This window comes from Natator depressus, chromosome 6, assembly GCF_965152275.1.
Source record: "Natator depressus isolate rNatDep1 chromosome 6, rNatDep2.hap1, whole genome shotgun sequence".
Taxonomy (NCBI): Eukaryota; Metazoa; Chordata; order Testudines; family Cheloniidae; genus Natator; species Natator depressus.
This window is the reverse complement of record NC_134239.1, coordinates 48,138,811-48,144,934: the sequence shown is the minus strand read 5'-3', so window position 1 is coordinate 48,144,934 and position 6,124 is coordinate 48,138,811.

The window sequence follows — 6,124 nt, the reverse complement described above, 5'->3', positions numbered from 1 at the left end:
ACAAGAGAAAATTATATTTTAAATTATGCACATGCAAACTTTATAAATCAGCAGATCCAGACAACTTGCATCCAAGAGTTTTAAAAGAGTTGTTTGAGGAGCTTGCTGTACCATTAATGCTGATTTTCAATGTCCTGGAACTTTGCGAAAGTTCCAGAAGACAGGAAGAAAGCTAAAATTGTGACAATTTTTAAAAAAGAGTCAATGGGATGACCTGCGTAATTACAGGCCTGTCAGCCTGACATTGATCACAGGTAAGATAATGGAGCGGCTGATATTGGACTCAATTAATAAAGAATTAAAGGAGGACACTGTAATTAAAATAGATCTGTAATAACTTGATATCTTTTTTTGATGACATTGCAAGTTTGGTTGATAATGGTAATAGTATTGATGTAACCTCCTTAGACTTCTGTAAGGAATTTGAGTTGGTATTGCACAACATTTTGGTTAAAAAACTAGAATGATACAAAATTTACATGGGACATATTAAATGGATTAATAAGTGACTAACTGATAGGTCTCAAAATGTAATTGTAAATAGAGAATCAGCACTAAGTGGATGTGTTTCCAGTGGGGTCGTGAAGGGATCAGTTCTTGGTCCTACCCTAGTTAACATTTTTATCAATGACCTGGAAGAAAATATAACATCATCACTGATAAAATTTGCAGATGACACAAAAATTGGGGGCATGGTAAATAATGAAGAGGACAGGTCACTGATTCAGAGTGAGCTGGATTGCTTGGTAAACTGGGTGCAAGCAAACAGGACTGGGGCTCTATCCTGGGAAGCAGTGACTTTGAAAAAGGTTTGGGGGTCGGTGGATAATCAGCTGAACAGAAGCTCCCAATATGACACTATAGCCAAAAGAATTAATGCAATCCTGGGATGAATAAACAGGGGAATCTCAAGTAGGAGAAGAGAGGTTATTTTACCTCTATATTTAGCACTGGTGCAATTACTCCTGCAATACTGTGTCCAGTTCTGGAACCCATAATTCAAAAAGGATGTTAACAAATTGGAAAGGGTTCAAAGAATGATTAACAAATAATAAAACATGTCGTATAGTGCTAGCCTCAAACTAATTAGCTTAACAAAGAGAAGGTTAAGGGGTGACTTGGTTACAGTCTATCAGTATCTACATGTGGAACATACATTTGATAATGGGCTCTTCAATTTAGCAGAGAATGGTATAACATGAAAAAAAAGACTGGAAATAAGGTGTAAATTTTTGACAGTGAGGATACTTAATCATTGGAACAATTTACAAAGGATCATGGTGGACGCCTCATCACTGACAAAAATGGATATTTTTCTCTAAAAGATATACTCTAGGATTTATTTTGGAGAAGTTCTATGGCAGTGGTACCCAAACTTTTCCTGTCACGCTCCCCCTTACCAGTAATGGAATCTGTCCACACTCCCCATTCATTACAGCACAGATGGCTCAGCAGAGGAGCTTGGGCTGAAGGTGAGCTGGTGGCAGAAGCGGGGATGTGGGAGGAGCTGGGGTTAGAGGTGGAGCTGACCTGGGGGCAGAAAGGGAATGACAGCAGAGCTGGTCTGGGGGTGGAGCGGAGCTGCGCCTGGGGCTGGAGCTGGGCTAGAGGCAGAGCAGGGCTGGGTGGTGCTCCCTCCCTTCCCCCCAGTGTGGGCTAGCCCACTGCACACACCCCAAACCAGGCTCACCCTACAGTTCGGGGACCACTGCTCTAGGGTCTGTGTTATATAGGAGGTCAGACTAGATCAGTGGTTCTCAAACTTCTTTTTCGTGGACCACTTGAAAATTGCTGAGGGTCTTGGCGGACCACTTAATGATCTTTCCAAATGCTGTTTGTACCATTAGCTAACTATTGTAAAGTGCTTTGGATAAAAGTGCTATATAAAAAAACCCTTAATAATAACATTTTTTTGTTCTACAAATAAAAGCACACAACTCATATTTTAATATCCGTAATCTTACCTTTCTAATGTGATGGATGTGTCCTCTCTCCTCCACAGCAGCAGCCCCTGAGCTGGAGTTTGGAAGGAGGGGGGTCTTTCCCCCACCACAGTAGTCACAGAGCTGAGGCTGGGAAGGAAGGCTGTCTCTCCCCGGCAGCCGCAGCCCTGGAGCTGGGGAAAGTCACCTCTTTCTCTGGCTTCTGCAGTTCTGCACATCCCAAATTCCCCCCAATTTCCTCTTCTCACCCCACTGCCCCCTCCCATCTACCACCTATTCCTCCCAAGGCCACCACTTCACCTTACATGTGCGTCTTCTCCATGGTCTATGCACCTAATTAGTGGAGCCACGCCTGCGCAGCTCCACTAATTAGGTGGGTGGCCCTTTGTTCTCTCGTGTGCGGCTGCCCAGGTGCGCACCTTAGAGGGAACTATCCATGGACTACCTGAATGGAGCTCGCAAGCCACTGGTGGTCCACGGACCACAGTTTGAGAACCTCAGGACTAGATGATCACAAGGTTCCCCTCTGGACTTGGAATCTATGAATTTATGAAAATGAAAGTTTATTGCCTTCATGAACCAAGACACTGTTACCCAAATTAAAGATAAGGCCATGAAAAGTCTTGCCAAATCAGTCATCTTCAATGTGAAGGAAAACAAAAATAACATAGATAAATTCAGGGACAAGAAATGTTTTACTTTCTTGTATTCAGTTCTAAATGTGCAATAAAAAGATTACAATGCTGCACAATTCAGCCTTGGCTATTGTCCTAAGGGTTTTATTAAAGTCCATTCTGAGGTTACTTGGCTCACTGACACTGTTAGGTAATGCTTGTTGATCAAACAATCCTAGGGAAATCAGTATGCGCTGTGCTGGCTAAAAATCACCAATGTAAAACTTAGGTTTAAGAGGAAATGTCCAAATGCAGTAGCTGCCTGAAGACAAAATTTGCTAATTTCTTCCTCAGAGAACTCTGCATTGACCTAAACAGGATCAGAATTTGGCCTTAAATGAAAAGCTAGCCTGTAGAAATTGGGAAAAGCCATTTTTGTCCTGATAATATCTTTGAGGTTTCTCATAGATGCTAAAAACTATGAGATACAGATTGGTAAGTAGGATGTAAACATTTTGTTGATTTTAAATGTAAAAATAGCCAACATTGCTATAATAATCCATTGCTGATTCTATCTGTTTTGCAAGGTCATCATGAGATCGAGGATTTGTGCATAGATTTAGATAAAATAACACAGAGAACCCCCCCACTTCCATTTAACTTTCACCCCAACATCCACTGGAACCCAAATCAAACCTTATTTTGAGATTATAAAAATCTAATTTATTTTCTCTTTCACCTTAATTTCTGTACACCTACATTTGTGGGTGTCCTCTGACACTGAAATACCAGAATACTGTGAAAAAAAAGGTTGTTTTTGTGGTATTTCTGACATGACCAGAAGCAGAAATTATCACAGAAAAGCCTGTTCTCAAGAGCTTCCAATATGATTTTTGTACCCAAGAGTCAGATACTCCAGAGGTGTTCATCCAAACCAAACTTCTGAACCTTTTATTGAGCAGAGTTGCTCCTCATATCTCACAAATATATTATATAGAAGTTATGCAAAAGAAAAGATACGCTATGTGTATTAACTTGTCAACTAGAGTTTGTATTTGCTTTCATTCTGTAGCATCTTGATCACTGGCCAAACAGTTATTTACCTCTTGTAGGCTAATGCTAGCTACACTGACTTCTCTCCATAGAACAGTGGCAAAACAAGTAGCAGCATCCTAGGGATATAATAAGTACCTTACCTTGAGTCATGTACAGTGATCTGCCATCAATGTTGTTTGAACCAGGTTCAAAAACACTTTGTTCTAGACTAATTCCAAATGACTTGTGAAGGAAATAATTTCTATTAGTGTCCAGCAGTAAACAAACTACTGCTTGGTAGTAACCATGGAGTGCAGCAGGAGAACATTAAAGGCCTTGTCAGCTTTTGAAAACATCATTGCTTCCACACACCGTCACTTCCTTTGGCCCTATCATCTGCAAAGAGAAAGGTGGAAGGACCAGATTTTTTAATGCTGATTAAATGTTTTAACCAAGGTGTGGTACTACTTTGGTACCTAGGATTATTATTAACTGAACTTGTTCACAGTCAGCCACCCCCTGCCATTTAATGTTCTCTGAGACCAATAAATGTAGCAGAGAAGTCAGTCTGAATTTGCTCCCTGACACTGACTTCAATGAGAGCAGGGTAGGGCCCTGTGTAATATTAATATATACAGCAGATATTACATTAGGTAGATAAGACTACTGCCTAAGAAAAGAAAAATGAACTTCCAATCACAACTGGGGGCAGATTAAAATTGGTGACCTAGAGCGCACTCAAATTAAGTGGGATCTGAGGCAGGGGTATATTTAAAGTGGGAAATTTCCTACCCTGCTTCTAAACACATTCCTTGGTTCTAAACATTACAATAATATCCCAACCCAGGAATGGATTTATTCTCACTTTTACTAATTTTTCTGTGGTTTGCAATGTTGTTTGCTAGATGCATTACAATATGCCATTTAGCTTCATCTGAAAGTCAGATTCAAAAATTTTATCTGGCTTTTCACCTCTAAGAATTTCTCAAATAAATCAGATTAATTCCCCTTACTAACATAATTAGCATATAGAAGAACATTCTAGCAGCAGTGACTGGTGAGTGTGGACCCACAGTAGTGGCTTTTACATTTGTGTCTTATGAATAACTTATGACCAAAAGGCTGATTGTCATGACACTGACCAGTAAAATATTAGCTATCCATAATACAAATGTAGTTTTTCAAAATCACAAAAACATACTTCAAGAAAAAGAGACTCTGTTAGCCATTCACAGACAGAAATGTCACACTGCATAGCATAAACTGTTGTACAGCCAGACACACATACATCTAAAACATTTCATAGTGGTGATATTCTGATAAGTGTTCAACTTAGACTTTGACATCTTTTTTCATTTCTCTGTTAAAATATTATCAATAGCTTGCGTTGTCGTTTTGACCCTACATTTGCCAATATACTATGTGTTTTGTTGAACCCTGTCACTTATATTTCTGATGCTAGTTGGTCTGATGTTTTCTTCAGTAGAAGGAAAGCCAGGACTCCTGCGTTCTGATCCTAGCGCTGTCACTAACTCACTATGTGATTCTGGGAAAGCGATTGAATTCCCTGTGCCTGTTTCCTCATTTGAAAAATGAGAATAATAAATAGGAGAACTGTGAAGCACAATTAATTATTTATAATGCAATTTCAGATCTTTGGATAAAAGATTATATCAAAGTACAATATGTTAATAATAATGATAAAATTCAGTAAATGCAATTAATTTAAAACATAATGCACATTCACTGAGCCTCCCTTTTGAGGGATTGTCCTGATTTTACACAGGCAATCCTATGAGCTGCAAACATAATCCCAGAATAATTCTGGGGTCATCAAATGACACCACCTTTCAACTTTGAGCTGCTGTGTTGTGATGTACAGATGTGACATGATCATATTTTGATGCATCTTCATCATGCAACAGCCCTCATATGCATGATAACATATGTAATTCCATTGTATTGTCATAGTGTAAAGGAATACTGACCTCACACAATATGTTGATGTGGCTTCATCATGGTGTCTTCCTCTGCAGCATGATGCCATTGCCATGCAACTTGAGAACACTGTGGCGTGTTGTGGCATGATGATGTTTCAAAGTAACATAACTTTGTGACAGTTTGTTAAATTTTTTTATATGGATTAGGGCCATAACAACCTTTCGATGGAACTGTTCAACATTCCAATACAATGTGAAGCCTGGATAAAACTTTTCACTGTGCTCTGCGTCTTCATGATGGTGTACCAATACTATGCGTGGGAAATATTTATGTGATGGGGTGATGTTGTAGACGAGACATGATACTTTAATGGGGTGTGCTGACATTGTGAAGCAAGTCATATTTGGCACAATAGACATTCTGCTACGTGGGTGACATCGGAGAACCACATGACAGGGATGATGTCGGAGAATATACATGGTTGTCCTGGGAACGTGACATGTGGGCACCCCAAGGGTGAGGGGCGACATGAGGATGCCAGGTGTGGGGCTGGGGTTATGTCTGGGTGAGCCCTGAGCTTGCTGTGGGTTT